This window comes from Cynocephalus volans, chromosome 9 (assembly GCF_027409185.1).
Source record: "Cynocephalus volans isolate mCynVol1 chromosome 9, mCynVol1.pri, whole genome shotgun sequence".
In the NCBI taxonomy this organism is placed as follows: domain Eukaryota; kingdom Metazoa; phylum Chordata; class Mammalia; order Dermoptera; family Cynocephalidae; genus Cynocephalus; species Cynocephalus volans.
The window spans coordinates 62,003,292-62,030,986 of NC_084468.1; positions in this window are offsets into that span (position 1 = coordinate 62,003,292).

Below are 27,695 nucleotides of genomic sequence, written 5' to 3' on the forward strand. Positions count from 1 at the left end.
TAATTCTGCCTTCACACAGTTGTAATGAGAATTAAATGAGACATCATGTGTAAGAACATCTTACAACGTGTATTAGTCCGTTTCTGTTGCTTATATCAAAATACACAGAACTGGGTGATTTGTAAGAAAATAAAATGTATTGCTTACAGTTTCAAAGGCTGGGAAGTCCAAAGTCCAGAGGACACAGCTGGTAAAGGTCTTGGTGGTGGCGATAGTGACCCAGCAGTCTCACATTGCAAGATGGTGGAAGCAGAGACAGAGAGATAATTCCTCATGCAGTCTCATTTTAAAGCTCTTGGAACCATACCCCTGACCACCATTTGTAATCCGTTCACTATGGCATCATCCTACAATCTAATCATTTCCTCAAAGCCCCACCTTTCAATTACCATAATAGGATTTCCCACCCTCAACAGTTACAGTGGGAATTAAGCTTCTAATATACAAACTTTGGGGACACAATTCAATCAGTCCACATCCATCACAAGGTGCTTAGAGGAGGTATTCAGTAAATGCTAGTAGAATCTGTATTTGAATCCCATCCTGCCACCACAGCAAGCTTGTTGTATTACTCAACCATACTCCCTTCAGTATTTACATTTAGTTCTTCTTTCTACAGGTTTCTTAACTTCTGCCTACACATGTGCTCAGTTCTTTTCCAACTGAGGACTTCTCATTGATTAGGTTTCTCTTCCAAGTTATCAAACAAATATTTTTAACACCATATTTGTATTTATTTCTCCTTCTTTATTGTTAACTTATTTCATGACACTTTAAAATCTTGATTCATTTCTGTCTTTGAACTCCTAATTTCCTAATCCAGGACAACAGTCCTATAAGTGAGCTTGAGGAACATGTGCTTCCACAGCCTCTTTGTACAGACGAGGAAGCTGAAGCAAGAAGAGCTTCATGAATTGCCAAGGACACTTAACTATTGTGCACCTAGTTTTTCTGCAAAATTCCTTTATATCCTCCTTTCTGTAAGTCTCTGCTTCATACAAAGTTGCTGAACACCCCTCCTTAAAACTTTCCTTTTTCATCTTTTATGACCCTTATTTGTTTTCTACTACCTCGCCGACCTCTCTTTGTCCACATTCTTAACTAGTTTGTTTCCTCCTTTTACTCTTACATACAAGCATTCAGCAAGGTTATTCCCCTAACTATGCTTAATCTCTTTTCATTAGTTGTACTATTTCCCACAACCTCAACACTTATATACATTTCTTTTAAATCTATACCTCTTACAGAGGTATAGAAACAGACCCATAGTTTTAACTGCCTAATGAACAACTACTTAGATTTCCTGCAGCTACCTCAAACGGCACCTTCAGAGTAGAAGTCATCATATTTACTTCTAAAGTGTTCTTTTCAACATTCTTGTTTTCCCTGATGGAAAACTTAAATCATTGTTATCTCTTCTATTTTCTATCTCTACTACCCCTGTATTAAATATTTTTCAAAATATATAGATTTTACCTCTGAAAAGCCTTTAATATATCTTCATCTAATTCCAATTTCTATTACTCTAATTTAAGCTTTTTTTGACTATTGCCTGGAAAATTTACATAATCCAATGAATGGCCTCCTTGCTTCAGTCTTTCCTTCCCTAAATAATCTTAAAATCATGGCAGATTTTCTTAAAGCACCACCTTCATAATTTGATAACCCTACTCAAAACTTTTAGCAGCTTCCCATTACTAAGACCCATGCTTTTCAATATGACAGCTACCAACCATCTGTGGCTATAGAGCCCTTCAAATGTGGTTACTACAAGTGAGATGGACTGGAAGTGTAAAATACACAGCAGGTTTTGAAGACAGTTCAAAAAGAAATGTAAAATATCTTCATAATAATTTTAATGTAGATTACATGTTGAAATGGTAATATGAATATGTTGGGTTAAATAAAGTACATTGTTGAAATGAATTTCACTTTTATGAAGTGATTCATAGAAATTTAAAATGACATACTCATATGTGGTTCACATTATATGTCTACTGAACACTGCTGGCATAGACAAGTAAGCATACATTCCTCAGCTTATCGTGCAAAATGTACTAGAATTTCCCAACTTTCTTTACCAACTTCTTTTCCATTTTTGCATATATAGGCCATGCACTCCACTCAGCTTAGACAATTGCTATTCCTGACTGTGTCCCATTCTTTACCATCTTTGTGTCTTTGCTCATGTCGTTCCTTTTTTAGATAGCTCCCAATCCCCATTCCTGTCAGTCAGTCAGACACGTTCATTATCTATAACTAAAACCCAATTCAAGAAAGCTTAAGCAAAAAAACATTTTACTGGCTTGTTAAGCTGAAAAGTCTAGATGTCAAGTGGAGAAAAGGTGGGATCTGGTGAGTTTAACTAATGTTATCAAGATGTTTCATTCTCATTTTCTCTATCTCTCTTTCTACTCTCGCCTCCCACCCAAGCCCTCTCTCTCCCACCCCCACTCCCACCCATCTCTTTTGCTCTTCATCTCTCATTTCTACTTTCCAGAGTTGGCTTCAATTGATTTTTAAAATCTCTCCATGTAGTAAACTTCAGTAACTCCAAATATAGCAACCCAGAAAGGAGAAAAGTGTCTTTCCACTGCATTGGGTCATATATCTTCAAGGTAATAATTGTTCCCTGACTGACTAGGCTTGAGCTGCATGCAAATCCTGGAAACAAGGATGGATCAACTCCACTCAAACCACACGGCCTTAGGGTGGCAGAGAGTTTATCCCCAGAGGAAAATCAAGGTGATGATACCAGAAAATAGGAAATGTTTTTGGAGCAGACAAAACTAACAGATGTAATTGACATTGCCAGAACTCCACAGCACTTCAAAGTTTATTTCAAATGACCTCCTACCATGGAAATCTTTCAACTCTGAGGTTGGATGTGATTTCTCTCTTCTTTAAATCCCCAATCCACATTGTTTATACCTTGCCCGTGACAATTACCATATTCTACATTGTATTGTTTTTATTTCTGCGATCACATTAACTCTTCTTCCTCCAACCCTCATATTTTATTACAGTGTTCTACTAAGGCCCTCATAAGCCATTGAGTGCTTAGTCGAAATCAAATATTTACTGAATTGAGTAGAATTTCTGTTTAACATTGAATCTTTTTCAGGCAGGAGGTTCATGCATCTAAAAACATTAACTGAGGGCCATAAGTAATTAAAAGGAACGCAATACAGTTAAGGTTTTTATGAGAGATAGGAAGTACTGCCTCTTTATCCTCAGGAAATACGTTATAAGACCCCGAGAGGATGCCTGAAACCTCAGATAGTACTGAACCCTATATATGCAATGTTTTCTCCTGTAAGTACATACTTATGATAATGTTTAATTTATAAACTAGGCACAGTAAAAGATTAACAACAATAACTAATAATAAAATAGAACAATTATAATAATATATTGTAATAAAAGTTACATGAATGTGGTCACTCTCTCTCTCAAAATATCTTATTGCACAGTACTCATCCTTCTTCTTCTGGTCTGTTGATCTGATGACCTAGATGGCTAAGTGACTAATGGGCAGCTAATGTGTACAGTGTGGACTCACTGGACAAAGGGATAATTCACATCCAGGGTGGGAGAGAGCTGGGCAGTGTGAGATTTCAAGATGCTACTCAGAACTGTGCATAATTTAAAACTTATGAATTGTTTGTTTCTGCAATTTTCCATTTAATATTTGCAGGTGGTGGTTGACCATGGGAAACCAAAACTGTAAAAAGCAAAACTGCAGATCAAGGGGACATTGTAATACTTAGTTGCTGTGTTCACACAGTGTGTGCAGAAAATTCTAATTTGTAACAATAGATTGCAATATTTTTAAATAACCTTGTATGTATATATATATATACACACACACATACATAACTATTTATAGAATTATAGAAGAAAAAAAATGTTGCAGGAGAAAAGGAGTGTTGAAAAAGGAAGGAATCGGAAAAAGAAAGAAAATAGCTGGAATGAAGAGATAATCAGGCAGAGTAGGAGAAAGGAAGGCAAAGTGTTGCAGACAGACCTACACAATGAAGCAGAGTGAGGAACTAAGGTTAAAAGTCCATCTTCCCCAGTATATAATGATACAGGGATCTCTTCAGCAAGATATAACAATCATAAATATATATGCAACCAACATTGAAGCACCCAGACACATAAAGCAAACACTATTAGACCTAAGGAAAGAGATAGGCCTAAATAATAATTGGGGGCCTAAACACCTGTCTCTCCACATTGGCTAGATCATCTAGGCAACAAATCAACAGAGAAACACAGATTTTAAACCACACATTAGACCAATTGGACCTGGCAGATATCTATAGAACACCTCATCCAACAGCTGCAGAATATACATTTCTTCTCATCAGCACATGGAACATTCTCCAGGATAGACCACATATTAGGTAACAAATCAAGCCTCAACAAATTTTAAAAATTGAAATAATTTCAAATATCTTCTCAGACCACAACTGATAGAAACTAGAAATCAATAACAAGTGAAACTCTGGAATCTATACTAACATAGTGAAATTAAATAACATGCTACTGAACGACCTATGAGTCCAAGAAGAAATTAAGCAGGAAATCAAAAAATTTCTTGAAACTAATGAAAATGAAGACACATCATATGAAAACCTGTGAGATGCTGCAAAAGCAGCTCTAAGAGGGAAGTTTATTGCAATAAACACTTCAATCAAAAAAAGAAAGATTTTAAATAAAAAACCCAATGCTAAACCCCAAAGAACTAGAAAAACAAGAATAATCCAATCCTAAAATTAGTAAACAAAAAGAAATAATTGAGATCAGAGCAGAACTAAATGAAATAGAAAACGAAAAAATGATACGAAAGATCAATGAAACAAAAAGTTGGTCTTTTGAGAAGATAAGTAAAATAGACAAGCCATTAGCTAGGCTAACTGAAAAAAAGAAGAGAAAAGGCCCAAATAACAAAAATAAGAAATGAAAAAGGAAACAGTACAATCGATATCACAGAAATACAAAGAATCATTAGAGACTATTATAAACAACTATACGCCAACAAATTTGAAAACCTGGAGGAAATGGATAAATTTCTGGACACATACAAACAACCAAGACTGAACCAAGAAGACATAGAAAACCTGAACAGACCAATAACAAGCAAGAAGATTAAAGCAATAATCATTCTCTGAACAAAGAAAAGCCCAGGACCAGGATGGCTTACTGCTGAATTCTATCAAACCTTTTTTTTTTTTTTTTTTTTTTATTTTTTTTTTATTTTGTTTGTCGTTTTTTCGTGACCGGCACTCAGCCAGTGACTATCAAACCTTTAAAGAGGAATTAATACCAATTCTCTTCAATCTTTTCCAAAAAATTAAAACAAAAGGAAATATAAAGGATTAATAAGCATGTGAAAACAAAAGTGAAATGTGTATGAATCCAAAATGCAAAATAAACAATGAAATATTTTTACCACATACATTGCTAGTGGGAATGCAAATTTATACTTTTCTGGGAAACAATTTGATATTGTATTGTTTGTATCTATTGCTACATAACAAACACTTTTAATACTTCAGGGCATACAAAAATAAGCATCTAGTTCTTATTTAATAGATTTCTGGGGCAGCTAGGATGGCTCTGCTTCATGATGAAATTCCAGCTGGTGTCGGTTTCCTCCATGTCTATCCTCCTTTTCCTGAAACCAATGGGCTAGCCAAAGCAAGTTTTTCTAGTAGTATGGCAGAAGTGCAAGAGGGCAAGTGGAAATGTACTAAACTCCTTAGGACTCGGGCTTGGATCCTAAGGAGTTTAGCACACTGGAACTAGCACAGATGATAACCCAAAGCAGACTACAAGACCAAGCTCCAATGCAAGGAGCAAGGAAGTATGCTCCGTATAAAACGAAACCACCTCAACATCATAAATTCAGTGGAGGAGGAAGAAGTGGGCCAATTATATATTCAAACTTCCACAGGTACTTTTCTTGAACTTCTCTGTACTTTTTAAAAATAAAAGTACAGGAACCTCAAACTGACAACTTGAATGCACCTGCTCCTGACTGTTGTTATTATGTTTTGGTTGTTATATTTTGAATGTCCTTATGTAGATCATGCATTTGCTGGTATTTATCATGAGCTCTACCACTCCATTTAGCTGCTTTTGAAGGACTTGCCTTCACCCTGAAGGCATTTGAGCTTGAGTTCCCTGGTTTATACTTACACCACTCCACCACTATTTCTAATTTAAATTCCCTGTTTCAAATATTCACATCACCCACAAAACATCTCCCCAGTTAAGATTTTCCCAGAAATGCCTGCTGGTTTTTATATCCAAACTTCATAAATTCTATGAATTTCTCAATACAATGTTTTTCAGTTAATATTTACATTGGAAATATTTATACTTATGTCCCACAACTCTATAGACCATTTAAAACAAAACAAAGTCCCCTGATTTGAGGGGAAATCTTTGCATTACATTCCAAATGCAAATGATAGTACATTAGAATAATTTGCAGACATTTTTGAAAGTGTGCCAGCAAAAACCAAGGAACAACACTGTGTTGCTCTTGGAGCCCTGACCTCATATGTTTGTTTGTTTGGAACTGATCTCCACCAACCCATGAGGGCTCATACTTTGTTTACTGCTATAGCTCTAGTCTTGCAAACAGTGTCTGGTATATAGTATGTGCTCATTAAATATATTGTTAAATTAATACTATCAGATGGTAGTTACTTCATCTATAAATTTTAGAGGATTTTCACAACACTTTTGACTAAACTTCAAATTTATCAATTAACCATTTTTTGATATTTTTTACAATGAATACTTAAAGCTTCATAATGTTCTCTGGTTAAAAAAGAAAAACCATAGTGATCTGTGGAAGAATTCAACTCTGACCAATAATGGCAAGAGCATGTGCTACTTTAGAGGGTCATCTAGAAAACCTAAAGATCTTCAGAGATCCAGATGAGGACAGAAGGGACCTTTCTAACACCATTGCTAAAAATAAATAAATGAATAAAGTTGAGGGCAAAACTGAGTCACTTAGGGACATAATTTCCCCTTACACACTGTAGCACAAGGATGAAGAGACTTTTTGAGGGAAAAAAAATATCTAATGTTGGCAAAGATAGTGCATGGCTTTGGATAGTCACTTAATCTCCGTTTCATCATGTGGAAACTGTAGATAACAATGTCTACCCCAATCCATATCATAGGAATTGGAGAGGATAAAATAATATAAAAGTAATCTATGTGAAAGATAACATTTTATGATCTATAGAGTTCCATATCATTATCAGATTGGAAGATCAAAATATTCTCAAAAGAAGAAAATTTCATAGATTGTGCACACCTAACTTATAGATGCTTCAATGACTTTAAATCAATGACCTACTTTTGTGAAGTATATTCAAGCATTTTCAAGCCAAAAGCCCTCTCTAAAAATGTATATACTGGTGAAAAACTGAAAATTTCTACCAGTCCACATTCTTTCAAACGGTGATTTATATGTGGAGAGCAACAGAAAATTTTTAAATGTTCACAGTATCATTTATAGCTGTTTTGTGTACTGGAAATTAATACAGAGACTGGATGATTAGTGATCATTCAAGGGGAACCAGCAACAGAGAAACTCCTCAGTTGTAAGCTTTGTGACATTTAAACAACCAGAGCAAAAAAAGATCATCCAAAAAATATCTGAAAGCCAAAATCTGGGGTACTAAAAGCTCATACAATCCAAGCACAGATTGCAAGTGATCCACCCCCAAACATATAAGTAAACAAGCGGCAAAAGCTCCGCTCCCTTCTACCAACAAGGCATCATTCTTTCACTGTGCCAGAGGGCTTCTTTGGAAAAATATTTTTTAATTGGTTTCATGTGTGCTTATCATGAGCGATATTTTACAAATGGATCTTTAAGTGACCTTTTCTTTTCCTCACTACCAATTTGATATCGTTTGTTTTTCAATCGTCTCTATGAGCTTGGGCCAGCCTTCCTGTCTAACAGTCTGGAGTTCAGGTACTGACACTGTGGAGTTCTAGCTGTGAGGTCTATAGGAGGTACTTTTGTACTGAACAAGCATAGACCCTGGATACTCCAAGAAAAGGTCGGCATTGTCACTTCGGAGTTCCCTTTTCTCATGGTTGCCTGGCAACCAAACTGCGACTCTTTGATGGAGGGCGTTCCTACTAGAAAACAGCTTTATGAAAAGTGTCAGGGTCATCTTTAGAAACGCAAAGAAAACAAAACAACCCCCCACCCCCAAAGCCTACCACCAAGAAGGCAAAGAAAAAAAATCCCCACACAACTCAATTATTCAGCTGCACACAACTGCGCCTGTCAGGTCTTCCTAACAACACTCACTTGAATTTAATTAAGTTTGTCCCTGTAGCCTGTGAACTGCTTGGCCAGACCTGCTGGAAGGGGATGAAAAGCCTGAAGGCAGGCCCCGTGGGGCCATTGTTGATAAGGAAGGGCACAGCATTCCCAAGTTAGGTAAATTCCCATCCCCTTGCACATCAAATGCCCTGCGAGCTAACCTTTTGAAGGGAGCATTAGAAAGTTGCGTGACCTGAGCAAAGCTAGAGAAGAACTGTTCCCACCAGTAACAGAGGCGCCCCTTCTGGGGACCCTGTGCTGAAGAGTAAACTGCCTGCCTGGCCTTTGGAACTTTGTAGTCAATCAGATTCAGTTGCCAGCTCTGCCACTTACAAGTTCCATTACTTTGGAGAAGTTAACTAACCTCACTGAGTCTTAGTTTCCTCTTTTGTAAGCTACAAAGTCAAAGCTACATAAAAGATTATCAAGATTAAATAAGATAATGTTGGTAAAATGCCTGACACTAATTGGCTCTCAAGGACTCTTCTCATTTCTCTGCTGAAATCCCCTAAAGTGTATTTTCATTGATTACAAAATAATTTCCAAACTTGGTAATGTGATGAAGAATCTTCAGAATCTAATCTTGGCAGCACATGTTGCCTTCACATGCCTCTGAGAACTACCTGTCTTCTCCCAGGCACCTTTTTCTACTGCTGAGCCTGTGCACATGCTTTTTCTCTTGACCGAAGTACCTTTTCCAGTCATTCTTCAAGATGCAGTTCAAGTATTCCCAACTCTTGTCTGAACTCTCCCAGGCGGAGTTAGCCATTCTGGCCCATGGATTCCCATAGCACTTTGTACTTTTCTCAATTAAAATACCTTACTCATTAGACTGGCCTGCTTTGAGATTTTCTCCTGCAACAAACTGTAATTTTATAGGCATGGTTGGGTACCATTTATTTTTGTATTATTCCAATACTTAACACAGTGTTCAATAAACATTTAAGTGATGAATGGACAATTTTCAGAAAATCTTTGAGTTCTTTAAAATTTACATTTAAACTGTTCTGTGAAAGGATGCTTATTATTTTTTAACATCTCCCTAAATTAACACAGAGTACCTATATAGAAGTCTATAAACCTGAAGTTTAAAACATGATGAAGAGTACTGGAGTAAGAATAAAAGAGTTAAAAGTGAACAAATTCTAATTTCTGAATCTATAGACGGCCTGAGCAGGGTTGCTGGAAACCCTTTCCTAATAAGATAACAAACGCAGTGCAGAGACAAGGTATGGTAATTATTAAAAACTTTAGCTATTCAAATATTTGCTAGCAGTTTCATTTCACTAAAATTAAATTATTATTTTTATTTTAGTTTTATTAATTTGATTAGAATTATACTGATTTGATTAAAATCATTTCAGATTACTCTGATTCATTTTATTTTAATTTAGCAAATTTGTTTTTGAAAAGTTTATTCTACTGTTGAAAAAAGACAGTATTGGAACCATAGATTTATAAAATTCTAGAATTCAAGAGTACCTTAGATATTAGCTAGTCCTCCATCCTATTTTTTTACAAGTGAGAAAACTAAGACCTGGAAATTTTAAGAAGCTTTCTCAAATTTCACTACTAGTCAGAGCCAGACTAGAATTGAGTTGTCTCCCATTTAGATCTCTTTCCAGCATACCATTGAAAAAGAAGAACCAGATGGTGATGTGGAAATGGTAGGAGCCTTGGACAAATGTGGCCATTTTACCAATATGGACATCTTCTGGGAAGCTTACGATAAAGAGAATCCTATTTCATTCACAGCTGAGTTGAAAACAAATCTTCACTGTTATTATCATTCTTCATATTATTATTAATTTACTATCGGGCCAGCACTTAGAATTAAATCTTGACTTCTTTTCATGGCCAGTGTGACCTCTGGCTTTCTCTTCCTGGAACAGTGATCCAGCTGTGGAAAGTGTGGTCAGTGGCCCTACACTCATCTGCAGAAGTGAGATCAAAAAACTCATATAGCATTTTGACATTGCCACAGCATCCACATGTTGATTGGTGGGCACATCTTATAGAACAGGGTGTATTAACTGCCTATGTACACACTTTCAATGAATGTGTAACAGCTTTTCTAATTTTTTTCTTGTTTTGTTCTGATATCATTTATTGAAACAGTTTTATGATGCTGAATCTAATTAAAAGATATGGGCTTGTATTTTGTATGAGGTTTCCTTTATTTTGTAGTAATTAATTTTTACTGTATTTTAGAAAAGAAATCTGCTCTACATTCATGCTCCAGCCTTACTGTTTGGTTCCCCTGGTGACCCTCCTTCCCCTTTTTTCCAGCAATCCAAGCTGTCTCTGCCATTGCACTAATACCTCTTGCCTTGAACACCCTGCCCACAGGTCTCTTCATGGCCAGCTTCTTCTTTCACTCCAATCTTAGTCTAAATGTTACCACTTTAGGGTGACCCTCCCTCATCCTCCACTATCAGCAACATGCCCCCTTCTAATGGCCTTTCGTATTTACCTGATTAATTTTTTGCATAGTTCATACCATTATCCAAACTTCCCTTGCTTCTTTGTTTCTTTCCTTGTTTATCATCTGCAGGGACTTTGTCTCGTTTGCTGTCAAATCCCTGGTGCCTACGAATTGTCCCTCCATCAATACTTGTGGAATGTTATAGAAGGAAGTCCAGGTGTTGTTTTGGGCCCATTACGAAAATTAAATTGTTCTCATCCTTACCATAGTCTTATAAAATGTAGGTATTATTATCCCCACTAATGGCTGAGGAATCTGACATTCAGAGAAATTAAGAAACTTATCTGAGTTTATACAGCCACATTGCTAAGCTGTCCACTGTGATAAGTAAGAAACTCTTTCAAATGATGATATCAGTAGTAAATTAACATTAGAGCCGACAAGAGGTATTATTCAAGTATTGGAATATTTTCTGCTTCTGATATAGGCATAAGAGAGGTATGTGACTCATTTTAAACTAAAATCAAGATAATTAATTGTTGTTCCTATAAATGAGTGCTCTTCAAATTATCTCATTAGGGTTGCCAGATTTAACAAATAAAAGTACAGGATCCCCAGTCAAATTTTAATTTTAAATAAACAATTGATTTTTTTTTTTTAGTACATAAAACAAATTTATACTAAAAAAAATCATTAGTTTTTTATCTGAAAACCAAATTTAACTGAGCATCCCTTATTTTGCCTGGCAACTTAATTCAGGAGTAAACACAATAATGGTAGTCACAAAACTCTGGCCATTTCATGAATGGACTGAGGTTTAAATACAACCAAGGAAGTGGTATTAACCAGGGTTCTCCAGAGAAACAGAACATATATATGTATGTGTACACACACACACACACACACGTATATGTATATATACGTGTGTGTGTGTGTGTGTGTATATATATTTGTATTTATATCTGTATGTCAAGAGAGAGAGAGATTTGTTATAGGAATTGGCCCACAGAGTTATGGTGGCTGAGAAGTCGAAAGGTGGAGAACAGGGAAATGCGGTAGTATATGTTAGTGTGAGCTAGAAGGCCTGAGAACCCAGGGATCCTGCTGGTAGAAGTCACAGAATCTGAAGGCCCAAGAACAAGGAACTCCAACGTCTGAGGGCAGGAGATGATGGACGCTCTAGCTCAAAAAAAAAGAGAGAATTCTCCCTTTTTGTTCTCCCTGAGAATTCTCTCTGCCTTTTTGTTCTATTAGGGCCCTTGGCAGATTGGATGATGCCCACTCACACTGGTGAGGGTGATTTTTACTCAGTCTACTGATTCAAATGCTAACCTCTTCTAGGAACACTCTCAGAAACACACTGAGAAATAATTTTAACCAATTATTATTAGCGCAGTCAAGTTGACATATAAAATTAATCATCACAGAAGTGTTGCAGAAATATGTAAATTTCTTCCAAAACAGTTTATAGGGCATTTCTGACACATCTCTGAACAATTATATTCCTAACAGAGCTTATACCATCAGGAAGACATGGGTGGGATTATTTGCCAGAAATGCAACGAATGTTTACTTCAAAGTGACAACTTTGAAAGGAACTAGGACAATTCATCATTTTAAAAAAGATAACAACTAAGGAATGATTTGCTAACAGTAAACAAATATGTGAGAATGATCACATAATAGTTATCCGCTGCTTTGAATTTTTGCTGAGGTCCGAAGAGGAAATAAATGACTTAAGGTAGAGTGTGAGGCATTTAGTTTGTTTTGGATGTAGTATTTAAGGACTTCCTGAGACTAAAGTTTCTAAAAGTTTGTGTGTGGCATCCTTTGATAAAAAAAACACTCAAGTCTGGCTTCAGTCAGTTCCTTTGACAAACCAGGACTGGTTTCATCTATAGGCCAAAGGTACTGTGTCAGGGGTGTAAAATTAGGAAAGGCTGATTTGGATCCCACAGATGTCAAGGAATAAAAATTTCACCATAATCAAGATCAGGCCACTATGATTTATCATAGACTCGCCTAAACTGGGCATTAACAATGATGTATCAAGTTGTTACAAGGACCTATAATGAACTACTTTGGGATATGTTGCATACAATAACCCAGTCTAAGAGTTGCAACACACATTAACACATTCCAGAGTATGAAAATTCTGATTTCTTTATCTAGGCTTTTCCAAAATTTTCCAAACCAAGGGCAATCCTTTCCTCCCCTTTTTTCCCCCATGAACTACCTATTAATGGGTTACATAAAAGTGGTATTTTGCATGATGATATTTTGGAATTTCTGTGTGTCTAAAATTTGTAAGAAGATTTAAATGTGGTCCCCGCTTCAACCTCTAAAGAAGCATCTGATAGCAACACCTGCCAAAGTCCAGTTCTGCTGAATGCTGTGTCATGTGGGCTGAGAGTGGTGTCTTGGCACCTGCCACCACACTCTGTATGGTGGATGCTCCAGAACCCTAACCATGGCCACAGTCACTGAGCTGCCTTAACCTCCAAAGTTCCTACGGCTATCCTCTAGGAGTTGAATGCAGTAACACAGGAGACCCTCTGTGACATCTAGCAGCAACCATTGCCTGAGATGATGGCTGAGCCCAGTTTAGATGGTTTCTGAATGTGGAATAAAAGGAAATTCTAGCTCACAACTAATGCCTGTCTTAAATATGTTTACCTTATTTTCCCAACAACCCATTAAGAGCTGTTTGTTTTTCCTGCTGTGCTTACCTCTGCTCAAAAGCACTTAGGTAGTAAGATGCAAAGAAACTTCTGTGAATAAAGACCCACCACCCCTCTAAGTTCTTAACCTCCTGAAAGCGAATGAGGAGACAATAGGGAGGATGTGTTTAACTACTATGCAATTCCTTTATGAGAAAGTGCAAGTCTTTTCTTCCTCTGCAAATTTTCACTTGTTCTGTTGACTAGGTTATAGCACCCTGGATATCTATCTCAAAACTCATTGCACTAATTTTAAAATTAATGTCTATGGTTTCTGTTAGACCATAAGCCTTGTGTGGGCATAGGTTATCTTTCTTGTTCACTGCTATTTTCTCAGTATTTAGCCCGGGGTGTGATACACAATAAACTCAATAAATATTTTAAATTTAATTAAATTTCTTTATATTATCTCCAGATTAGTGCCTGATTAGGTGAATGAATAAATGAATGAAAGAATGAACATGCTTTATTTGTGTGATATTATGATGCTTATATATTGGTTTTTGTCCACAGTTCCTGGCTCATGCTACTCTCTGGCCTTCTCCTGCCCTCCTTTCACCTGCTCCTTTTTCTCCCTGGGGCAGGAAATTCTCTGACCTAGCCCAGCTGACTGTAGGTCATAGACCCCTATTTCAGGAGGGGCCCCGACTCATGCTAGCTTCCAGATAGCTGAACACATGGAGGTTACTAGAGGGTGGCATGCCTGGGGAGAGCATGGAAGCTCCATGCTCCTTCTCCCATACCTTGCCCTATGCATCTCTTCATCTGTATCCTTTGTAATATCCTTTGTAATAAACCAGTAAACATAAGTATGTGTTCCCCTGAGATCTACAAGATGCTCAAGCAAATTAATCGAATCCAAGGAAGGGGTTGTGGGAATCCTCATTTACAGCTGGTTGGTCAGAAGTTCCAGAGGCCTGGACTTGTGACTGGCATCTGAAGTGGGGAACAGTCTTGGGAATAGAGCCCTCATCCTATGCAATATGACACTATCTCCAGATTGTGCTGGAATTAAATGGAGGACACCCTGCTGGTGTCTACAGAAGAACTGCTGGATTGCTTACCAGTGGGAAGAAATCTCCACACATTTGGTCACAGAAGTTGTTTCTCTGGGTTGTTGACTGTTGCTGAGTAAGAGCAAAGGCAATGCATGTTTTTCCCCCACCAGTTCAATGTTTAATGGAAAAAAAAAATCAATGTTAATAAAACATATTGTTAATCTGAGAAAAATACATAAAATAAATGGGAAAAAAATGGGTCCATTCCTTATACTCACAAATGGGGTACATATGGCCAATATCAACCAATATAGATGAAATTGTTGAGACAATTGGCCTTGTACCAAACCAGTGATGAAACACTGCTCTTGCACTTGAAGTTCAGGAATCCATAATTCTGCCTCTGTAAACCCACCTGATATGGATTGAATTGTGTCCCCCAAGTTTTATGTATCAAAAGCTTGATTCCCCATTGTAACTGTTGAGAGTGGGAAATCCTATTATAGTAATTGAAAGGTGGGGCCTTGAAGAGGTGACTAAGTTTATGGTTTAATGGTGGTCATGGGTGTGGTTCTGAGGTCTTTAAAAGGAAAGTGCAGCAAGAGGTCTCTCAACTCTGCCATCTGTCATGCGAGACTCCTGCATCACTGTCACCTGGTCTTCACCAATGTGTTCCCTGCACTTCAGACTTCCCAGCCTCTGAAACTGTAAGTAACAAATTATGTTTTCTTACAAATTACCCAGTTCCAGATATGTTGTTATAAGAAACAGAAAGAGACTAATACACCATCCAACCTTATTTCTCACTGCTAACTAATAACAACTTTGTAATCAAGACAGGCTGACAGCTCCAGTCCTCATGCATGCATATCTCCCCCCCCTTTCTCTCTCTCTCTCTCTCTCTCTCTCTCACACACACACACACACACACACACACACACACACACACACACACACACACACACACACACACACACACACACACAAGAAGCTATTTCTGTTTTTGTACTTTAATTCAAGTGTTTCCCTTGTTTATAATTTTCTTTTCTCTAGAAGATAAGACCACCTACCATTTCACGGTCTACTCAAGGCTTTCTCTAAAAGTCCCAGGACTCAATGGTCTTTATTTCCTTATGTTTCTCTTTAATCCCTGCAGAACAGTTAGCACCTTGTATACCATCAGGCCCTCTTATTGACCACACATAATTTAGCTCTTTACTATGTCAATATAGTTTTATACTATGTCATCTCATTGCCAAACTCTTCATATATGTATCATTTATTTTAGTATATTGAAATATTAAAAATCTCATAGTTCTTCTATAACCCACTGTATCTACAAACATACTTTGAAGATATTGTAGGTTCTATACCAGACCACTGCAATAAAGCAAATATCACAATAAAGCAAACCACACAAATGTTTTGGTTTTCCAGTGCACATAAAAGTTATGTCTACACTATATTGTAGTCTATTAAGTGTGCAATAGTATTACGTCTAAAAAATGTACATACCTTGATTAAAAATACTTTATTGTCAAGAAATGCTAATGATAACCTGAGCCTTCAGTGAGTAGTAAATCTTCTTGCTGGTGGAGGGTCTTGCCTTGATGATGATGGCCCCTGACTGATCAGGGTGGTCGTTGGTATAGATTGGGGTGGTTGTGGCAATTTCTTAAAATAAGACAACAATGAGGTTTTCCACACTGATTGACTCTTCCCTTCATGGAGGACTTCTCTGCAGAACACAATGCTGTTTGATAGCATGTTACCCAGAGTAGAACGTCTTTCAAAACTGGAATCAGTCCTCTCAAACCCTGCCACTGCTTTATCAACTATGTTTATGTAATATTCTAAATCCTTTGTCGTCATTTTGACAATGTTCTCAGCATCTTCACCAGAAGCAATTTCCATCTCAAGAAATTACTTTCTTTGCTTATCCATAAGAAGCAACTTCTCATTTATTCAACTTTTATCATGAGATTTCAGCAATGCAGTCACATCTTCAAGCTCCACTTCTTTTTTTTTTTTTTTTGTCTTTTTGTGACCGGCTGCACCACGCTCAGCCAGTGAGCACACCCGGCCATCCTTATATAGGATCCGAACCCGCAGCGGGAGCGCTGCTGCGCTCCCATCACCGCACTCTCCCGAGTGCACCACGGGGTCAGCCCTCAAGCTCCACTTCTAATTCTAGTTCTCTTGCTATTTTCACCAAAGTTTCAGTTACTTTCTTCACTGAAGTATTGAACTCCTCAAAGTCATCGATAAGTGTTGGAATCAACTTCTTCCACAGTCCTGTTAGTGTTGATATTTTGACTTCCTCCCATGGATCACAAATGTTCTTAATAGCATCTAGAATGGTGAATCCTTTCTAGAAGGTTTTCAACTTACTTTGCCCAGATACATCAGAGGAATTACTATCTATGACAGCTATAGCTTTACAAAATGTATTTCTTAAATAATAAGACTTGAAAGTCAAAATTACTCATTTATCCATGGGTTGCAGAATGAAGGTTGTGTTAGCAGGCATGAAAACACCATCAATCTCCTTATACACCTCCATCAGAGGTCTTGGGTGGCCATTTATATTGTCAGTGAGCAGTAATATTTGAAAGGTATCTTTTTTGGAAGCAGCAGTTCTCAACAATGGGCTTAAAATATTCAGTAAATGATGTTGTAAACAGATGTGCTGTCATCCAGGCTTTGTTGTTCCATTGATAAGAGCACAGGCAGAGTAGATTTAGCTTAATTCTTAAGAGCCCTAGGATTTGGGGGATGGTAAACAAGCACTGGCTTCAACATAAAGTCACCAGCTACATTAGCCTTTAACAAAAGAGTCAGCCTGTCCTTTGAGATTTGAATCCAGGCATGATTTCTCCCCTGTAGCTATGACAGTTCTAGATGACAACTTCTTTCAGTAGAAGGCTATTTCATCTACTTTGAAAATCTGTTGTTTAGTGCAGCCACCTTTATGAATTACCTTAGCAAGGTCTTCCGGATAACTCAGTGCAGCTTCTCCATCAGCACTTGCTGCCTCACCTTGCACTTTTATGTGCTGGAGACAGTTTCTTTCCTTAAACCTCATGCACCAGCCTCTGCTAGCTTCAGAGTTTTATTCTGCAGCTTCCTCACCTCTCTCATAGAATTGAAGAGAGTCACGGCCTTGCTCTGGATTAAACTTTGGCTTAAGGGAATGTTGTGTCTTGTTTGATCTTCTATCCAGACCACTAACACTTTCTCCATATCACCAGTACGGCTGTTTTGGTTTCTTATCATTCATGAGTTTACTGGAGTGGCACTTTTAATTTCCTTCACAAATTTTTTCTTTGCAGTCTCAACTTGGCAAACTGTCACAAAAGGCCTAGCTTTCAGCCTATCTCGGCTTTTGACATGCCTTCCTCACTAAGCTTAATCATTTCTAGCTTTTGATTTAAAGTGAGAGACCACTTGAACACTTAGAAGCCATTGTAGGGTTATTAATTGGCCTAGTTTCAATACTGTTGTGTCTTGGAATAGGGAGGCCTAAGGAGAGGGAGAGAGAAGGGGAACTGCTGGTCTGTTTAAAAACAAATTTATAAATTGTTTGCTATCTTATGTGGGCACAGTTTGTAGCTCCTCAAAACAATTAAAATAGTAACATAAAAGGTCACTGATCACAGATCACTGTAACAGATATAATAATAATGAAAACGTTTGGAATACTATAAAAATTACCAAAATGTGACAGACACAAAATGAGCACATGCTTTTGGAAAAATGGTGCTGATAGACTTGCACGATGCAGGGTTGCCACAAACCTTCAATTTGTAAAAAACATAATATCTGTAAAGCCCAATGAAGTAAAGCCCAACGAACAAGTAATGCTTCTATTATGAAATTGCATATGTTTCCTGGTGGTGAGTAAATTACACAAAAATTGTCATTTCGGGCCCACCTGACATTTTTAAAGATTAATATCCACAGGGCATAGATCTCTAAATGCTTTACCATTAGGAGATAAAATGAGAAAATGGGAAATAATGTATTATATAAGAGGCACTCTGGGTAATATTTTACTTGTGTTATCAAATTTAATTCTTAAAAATCTCTATGAGGTATATTAGCATACTTCCTTTTATGAATACAGAACCTGAGGCTTAGAAAATTTATTCAGAGAGAATATCTATCTACCTACCTACCTATCTATCTAATGTAAAACCTGTGCCTCAATTCAAGTGTATCTCCTAAATGTACATAAATATACGCACACACACACACAGAGTCAGAATTTGAACTATCTGTTTGACCCTTTAGATTTCTATTAAAAATATTAATTTATCCACTTTTCTTAAATCTATTGTGACTTACACCTATTTTGTTCACCATGTTTGTCTGAGAATGAGGGAAAATTTCCTTATTAAAATAAAAGATATCAGGGCTCTATTTATTACTAGCACCCTAAATGTTATTTATTCTGCATATGCATTTAATATGCTCAAATTTAATCATAGTTAAAATTATTAGCTTTTAATAGGAAAGTTTTCTAGTAAATGGGTAAGTTTAACAGTTAAACTTTCCTTAAATGTGGATAACTACAGTATCTAACTTACTGGGTTGTTGTGGGAGTAAATAAGCTAATACAGGTAAAATACTAGGGATCTTCAAAAATTCATGGAAAGATTCACATTATCTTTTAATTCCAGTTTTCCATGAACTTTTTGAAGTACCCTTGTCCATGTCATATCATAAGAGACACTAAACATGTTAGCTATTATTATTATTATTTTATTTTTATTATTACCATTAATCCATTATCAACAAAAATGATAGTTTAACAATAATTTGTGTTCAGTCTTCCATAAATATTATTCTGGATCAGAATTTGAGGTACTGAAAACTTCTTTTTGCAGTTTGTTTGATTTTCCTAATGACTGTGACTATGTGGATCTTAATAAATGAGGAAAGAGATACTTAGGAAGGCAAACTCCAAATTATGACCCATTTTTCTCATTTCTGTTCTGCACAAGAAAGCTCTGATCAGGACTAGCAGAGTGTTTCAGAGAGTGATAAACCTTTAGGTAGAGCTGAAGGAACAAGAATTAGGACCACAACATTGAACAGAATCAAGGTCCCACCAATCTCATTTCTACTATTTTATTCCTCTTAAAAACTTTACATTTTAAAAAAAGTCTAAATTTTTGTTCTTTGCTCCTGCTGCTAGTGGTAATAGTACATGCACTTGCTTTTGATGGTATCTTTTTTCTCAGAAATAAATATTTATGTGTGAAAAAGTACATCATCGAAATACTTTCTAAATATCAAAGTAGGATTTGAAGTATATGTAAGCAAGTATACTTTAATGCATTAAAAGTATAAAATATGAACTAACTACCAACTTATGTATTTAGTGTTCAAATTTGAGCTCTCATTCCTTGTCATATTCCTGAAGAGCACAGGCTTTTCTCTCTTTTTAAAAAATGCAGTTTTAAGTTGTAGGAAGCTAGTTTTGACACATCCACAGAAATATGCTGGTAAATGCTTTTTAATGAGAGATACAGGAAATAGGACAAATGAGTTTTAATGAAAAAATCCAAAATAGAACTGCAGAGAAATCCTGAAGATTTAAGATGTTAAGACCATTTCCTCCATGATAAGCTTCAATAACCCATTTGCTACTATTATAATTAACCATGAAAAAAAAAATTAACCATGACTTTAATGATCCCTGGTGGAGAACGGTGCACCAAATACCATGACAGCTGATCTTTTCAGGAGTATGGATGGATGGATGGATGGATTATATGTATGTATTTTAAGTAATTCCATTAGCTGATATCCTACATTTGATTTACTAGACGCAAATCAAAAAGTAAATACTTACTGTATGGCTTTATAAAAAATCCACATCAGTTATGAGAATGATCAGTTTTGGTGCAAATGCCTATTGAACTGTAGATTTATTAAACATAATAAAGTGATATTTTGAGTAAATGAAAAAAGTAAGGGTTAAAGACCACTATATCATCTTTTTTCCTTCCCAATTAAACCCTGTGGCTGCAGTTGTGTTTCTGCTAGTCCAAAGCTATTTCTCTCTAATCACCTATAGTTCCCAGCATGTGTTGCCATGTTTCACAGAGAGAGAAATCTTGCCCCAAATGCCTAAGCACTGCAGCTAAGTCTCTAAGATACCTGTCTGTGGCCACTGGAAAGTAGAAGACAGGCTCAGGAAAGCCCCTGGGTCGTTGTATTTTTCCTTTTCAGTATGAGGTAAATTTGCTAGAAGTCTTTAACAAAGGAAACAGTCACTGGTCATGTTTAGTTTTTTGTGTGTGTGCCTCATCCCTCCTACAGAAAGATGACATCTTAAGCCACCAGACTTAATATATCAGGACACTCTAATTTTCTCCGTGTCTGCTGAGCTTTCCTAGCAAATCATGACCCTAGACTTAATTTTGAACAATAAAGGCATGAGATGTGAATGACTCCATGTGCTGGTAATCTACTTCCTTTTAAAGACCAAACTCCATAACTGCAAGATATTTTATTGTTGTCCTGCTAGTGTCCAAATATAACTTACATTGAGGTTCTTATTCACTGTGTATTCTGCTCTATTGTTACAATAAATTACCCACTTTATAGGGAAAAAAACCTGAAAAATCAAATTTTAGTTCTTTCAGTTTAACACTAGATAAATTATGGCTGTGAATTCAAGAAAGCAAAGAAACAAAAATGTATTCCATTAAAGTTATAAAATTATATTAAGCAAAAAGCAAATGAATTGAATTACCAAAAAAGTATATAACTAAATCTTGTTAATTACACTCAACTGCATTTTATGTAAAATTTGGACAGTGTCATAAATGATGTTATTACAAGTGAGAAATTATGGTAAGAAGTGGATAAAACAAATCATAAGATAATTAAAGAAAATACCAATAAAATATCTATGTTGCATGACTAGAAGGAAAAACAAAGGAAATGCTGGGTGCCTGTAACCTTAATATCATGACTACAAAAGAAGAAAGGGAGAAGGAAAAAATAACTAATAGTGAATTGGAAAAATAAAATGTAGCTTTATCCATCAAGGGAGACATTTAAATATCTCTAAAAAGGTTATCAAATGTCATAATTTATAACTTTAATATGAAAAACATAAAATAAAAATGTGCAAATCAGAAAAATTCCAGAGACCTAGAATAGGAAAAAATTAAACTAGGCCTGGAAGTCATCAGCATGTAGGTAAATTATAGTTTAAAGCCCAATTCAGTTCAATATGTTCCCAATTTTCTGACATTTCCTAAAGTCAAAAGCACTGTGACAGACACACATAGAAGAGAAGAAAGGGATTTTGACTGAAAGAATTTTTAGCCAATATACTATAAGGTTTCTTAGATAATGATCCCAACTCCTTGTCTATCAGATTCATCTGGAGTGGTTATTAAAAATGCAGACATTGTAGTCAGATCCACCTTGTAGAAGCAGAAGGAATATGTACGTAGAGAACAAGCAATTTATCAGCACCCCAAAATATTCTTATGTGTGCTAAAGTTTAAGTAACTTCTAGAACTTTATTTAATTATATACGTAGAAGCAGCTCACAAGGTCATTGACTTACAAATTTCCAATATAATTCAAGACATAAATTTTTCCTTGAAGTAGGAAAAAAGTTATTCTAATCTTTAGATTTACAAGATAAATATTGGATTGTTATAAGCTTAAGAAAGAAAAGTTAAGGCAAAAGACATTTCCATATTTATTAAAATTATAAGAAAGAATTTTAAGTTGTTTTCTAATAAAATATTTTTGACTACTCATTATAGCAAACCAATTTTCTATCTACTCCTGCCTTCATATTAAAAAAATTCATCATGAAAAATATTGCTAAAAGATGTTCTCCTTCTTTGAAGAAATGAAAAAGTCAAAGGTCTTTGTTATATAATAAACTTGCTGGAATATGAAAGACATAGGCCAGCTGAGGGGAAAGCTTGGAAATTCAAAATGAATATTCAGGGTGAATAGAAAAAAGTGTTATACTTTATCTTCAGAGGAAAGCCAAGGCTAAATTAAGAGTAATGATTAAAAACAGTTAAGAAATACGTACTGCCACATCAACAATGTGACTAAAATATCCTCTTACCATAAACAATGGGATACTCCATAAATAGTGACAAAATAACTTTAAATGGATTTCTGAATCACAAGAAATTAAAAGAAAAAAATATCAACAAAGATCAAGCAAAACCAAACCAACCAACTGACCAACCAAACAAATGAAACATAAGCTGAAAACAGGATGACAATTAAAAGTAGAAAACAAGACAAATTTAGGGATAAATTATAATATCAGGAACATAGATCATTGGGAATCAATGGCTGCACATGGAGGGACAGTAAACAAAGCCTAGTGCCTGCCCATAGTAGGGTAGCTGATCTGAAACCCCTACATAAAACTGGCAAACACAAATAGGTTATACCTTCTGTGAATATGTTGATTGAGAAAAATTGGTCTTCCAGTTCAGCAAACTAAGAAGAGGAAATGTATTTGTCTCTGGTACTCTGGGTGCAAAGAAATGGAAGTTATAATAGTAGTCTCCCCAGGGAATTAAAAATAACAAAACTGCTCTTATACAATTCTAAGATTCAAATTTATACTGCCCATGTGTTCATAGAATATCCAAGAGGAGAAATTAAATTTATCTGATCCCAGATGGAAGCAATCCCCAGTGATGTTTTAAAAAACACCTGAGAATTTTTAGAATTATTGTAAGACACAATCCATAGTTGCAAGAAACACAAAAGTAAGCTACACAAAAAACTAAACCAAATCCACATCTAAACCATTATAGTGAAGCTGCAGAACACCAAAGGCAAAGAAAGATTCAAGAAAAGTCAAATTATCCACAAAGATGTGGCTGACAAAACTTAAGATGATCCCTTGACAGGTCACATCTTTATCTAATCTCCTCCTCTATGTGAGGGCTGAAACTGTCACTTCCTTCTAGCCAATAGAATATAACAAAGGTGATGGTTGATCACTCTCTTGATTAGGTTACATTATATAAGACTCAATCTTAGCAGACTAGAGTGAGAGACTCTGTTTTGCTGGCAATGGAGAAGTAAACTGTCATGTGTAAGAGAACCTGTGAAAGAGCCACAATGCAAGTAATGGCAGGAGCATATAGAAGCTGGAAGCAGCCTCCAGCTGATAGACAGCAAGAAAGCATACTTCAGTCCTACAACCTGCCACTAACCATGTGGGATTGAAAAAGAACTCCATATTCCAGAAGGAATACATCCCAGTGGACCACTGATTGCAGCCTTGAGAGAGCCTAAACAGAAGAAACAGCTAAGCCATTCCTGGACTTCTGACCCACAAAAATGTGAGATAACAAACATATGTTGTTTTATGCCATTAGTTTGTACTAACTTGTTATGTAGCAATAAAAAAATTAATACATAATTTTGGTCCTAGGAGTGAAGTTCAAACCTACACAGACACATGTCCAGAATCTGTGGAACATTCTTAAGCAGTCCTCCAAACTCATAGCATTAAAAACATATAGCAGTAAAATGAAAATAGATAAAACATGTAACTAAAAATGAATAGAAAAAGACCAACAAAGTAAAGCAAGGTAAAACCAATGAAAAAAATACTAAAGGTAAACACTGAGTTAGAAAACAGAACAAGGGCCAGCCCCGTGGTTCACTCGGGAGCATGTGGTGCTGGTAGCACTGAGGCTGTGGGTTCGGATCCTGTGTAGTGATGGCCAGCATGCTCACTGCTGAGCATGGTGTGGACAACACCAAGCCAAGGGTTATGATCCCCTTACTCCTCAAAAAAAAAAAAAAAAAAAAGAAAAGAAAAGAAAACAGAACAAAAGTTCAACGTCCTGGCTGTTACCAAAGCAATCCCTCTCAGGTTTGCCCATTTAAGCTGAGGAGCTTCAGAACACCCCAGTGTCTCTAATAGAGGTACAGGATCATAGCCAGGGAGCCAGTGAGTTCATGCAGGGTCACCCACTCCAGCAGAGGAGCTGCAGGGCACCCCAATGCTTCTCCCAAGAGCTCAAAACCTCATCAACAACTTCTGCAACACAGCCCAGTGTTGCCCACTTCAGAAAAAATCTGCCAAGAACCCTAGTGCCGTGAAGACACTCATAGACAATTCCAACCTTGAATACGGTTGAAGAAATCACACGAACACTACATTACTGCACTTACCCAGAACTAAACCAAAACACCCTGCCTGATTGACACTATAGAACACATCTACAGGAAAGAGCCCCCCTCTTCAAAAGCTAACCCAGTGTATTAGAAGAAGCAACTAGTTCATCGGATGCCCAGAAATCAACATAGGGGTACAACAAACATGAAAAAACAAGGAAATGTAACACCCCCAAAGGAATACAATAATTCTCCAGAACCAGACCCCAAACAAAAGGAAATCTGTTAAATGCCCGAAAAGGAATTGCAAATAACAATTTTAAGGAAACTCAGTGAGATGCAAGAAAATACAGGTAGACAACACAATGAAATAAAAAAAAAAAAACAATTGAGGATCTGAAGGAAAAACTCAACAAGAAATTAGATATCATAAAAAGGAATAAAGCAGAAATCTTGGAACAGAAGAATTTATTAAATGAAATAAAAAATACAACCAAGAGCTTAAGTAACAGGCTAGATGAAGCAGAAGAAAGAATATATGAACTTGAAGACAGGATTTTTGAAAAAATAATGTAAAAAAAAGGAAGAAAACATCTGATGTCCATGGAACAACTTTAAACACACAAATATTTGCATTATAGGTGCTCTGGAAGGGAAGGAGAAGGGGAAAGTCATTAAAAACCTATTTAATGAACTAATAGCAGAAAATTTCCCAAGTTTGGGGAGAGATATGGACTTTCAGATCCAAGAAACTTAGAGATCCCCAAAGAGATTTAACCCAACAAAGGTCCTCTCCAAAACACATTGTAGTCAAATTGTCAAAAATCAAAGAGACAATTCTAAATACAGCAAGAGAAAAGTATCAAGTTATCTACAAGGGAATCCCAATCAGACTAAGAGAATATTTCTCAGCACAAACCTTACAAGAAAAGAGAGAGTGGAGTGATAGATTCAAAGCACTGAAAGGAAAAAAACTGCCAGCCAAGAACACTATACCTACCAAAGCTATTTGTCAGAAATGAAGGAGAAATAGTGTAATTCCCAGACAAAAAAACCCAAAAAACAAAAACTGTTGTCTACAAGAAATCATGAAGGGAGTTCTATATCTAGATGCAAAAGAATGGTAAATACCATCATGATAACACACAAAACAATAAAACTCCTCCTAAAGCAGATATGCAAACAAGAAAGAGAAAGAAATTATATCTTATCACTACAGAACGGCAAACAACAAAGACAAACAATAACAGAGAAAGACAGGGGCAAAAGATAGGTTAAACAACCAGAAAAAATTAATAAAATGTCAAAAGTAAGGCAATACTTTTCAGTAAGAAGCTTCATTGTAAATGAATTTAATTCCCCATTTAAAAGATATAGACTGGTGGAATAGATTTAAAAAACAAGACCCAACTATATGCTGCCTATAAGAAACTCACTTACCTGTAAAGATCCACACGGATTAATAGTGAAGGGATGAAACAAGATACTACATGTAAATGGAAACCAAAAACAAGCAGTAGTGGCTATACTTATATCAGATAAAATAAACTTTAAGTGAAAAACTATAGAAAGAGAGAAAGAAGGACATTATATAGTGATAAAGGGATTAACTCAGCAAAAGGATATAACAATCATAAATATATACACACCAAACATCAGAGCACCCAGATATAAAAAGCAAATACAAAGGGAGACATAGACCCCAATCTGATAATAGTTGGGAACTTCAACACCCCTCTCTGAGCACTGACCAAATCATCTAAACAAAAAAATCAACAAAGAAACATTGGATTTAAATTCCACTACAGGGTACTGCCAGTTCACCACCACCGTGCAGGTTGTCATCTTCATAGGCTCGCTGCTCGGTAAGCCACCCACGGGGGTGCCTCCGGGCTGGGCTTCCCCGAAGGCACAGGCTCGGAGAGCCGTGGATTTCGGGATGCCCGGTAAAGCGCAGTTTTAGATTGTACCAGTGAGGGCAAGGTAAAGTTTGAGAGTTTCAAGATGGCTGCGGCGGCTGGCGCGGAGTAGCTGAGGTGTAGAAGGCGGCCACTGGGCCTCAGGCAGCCGGGAAACTTGTGGACCTTCCTCTTGCCATCTCTTAAGGGAGGACCGCTGCTGCTGGCCGGTCGTGGGGGGTGACCGCCACTTTGCCCCCGGTAGGAGAGGCTGCCTCATTTACAGGCAACAGCTTTGAAGTGTAGAGCAGGAAAAGAACTGTTTCATAGCTGCAAAAGCGAGTCTCGAAACAGGGAACACGGCGCCAGGGCTGCTGTGGATGCAGCCAGGATCCCGGAGGCCGGGGCCGCGCTGAAGGCGGCCAGCTGCTCTATTCAGGATTAGAGGTTTCAGGCCAGCATTAAAGAAGATTCCTGGGAGCGCCCGAGCCGCACCGCGACTGAACAGCCCAAGGCGGCAGCAGCCGAGAACACGGAAGGCGACAAACCAGAGACAGAGAGCGAGCACCCGACTGTGAGTGACCCCCTGGTCCAGCTCTGTTCGGGTGGCGGATGCCCACCTGGCTCCCGCCTGCACCACCAGGCCACTCACCGCCCCTGTGCTGCCTCCATTTTCCCAGGTGCGGGCAGCTCCGCCCTGCTCAGCCATCACTGAGCCCTCCCACTTGCTTGGCCTGGCGCAGGGCTTTCTGGAGCCTGCGGACCGGCCTCCTCTCCCACTCCCTCCCCAGATCTCTGGTGGGGCTGGTGGCGAGGGGCATCCCCGGCCAGTGTTGGGAGGGCAAGGAAGTACGGGCGGGCCGACTGTCACTCCACCACACCCTGGACTCCGGCCCCCAGTAAGCTTCCTGTTACTGGGAGGCAGATACCATCTCTGCGGCCACCAGTTTGGAAAAAAGCCTAACGAATTTCTGGTTGGGAATAGTGTGGTAGGAGAGTTCCCAGGTCCGCTTAAACCTGCCGGAGAGCAGGCTGCAGGTGGGCGCTAGGCTCGGTTTATACCGGGGGGATACAAAGGTGAACAAGACCCGAGAAAGATCTACACAGTGCTACAAAGGCACCCAGAGCGACCGGTCATCT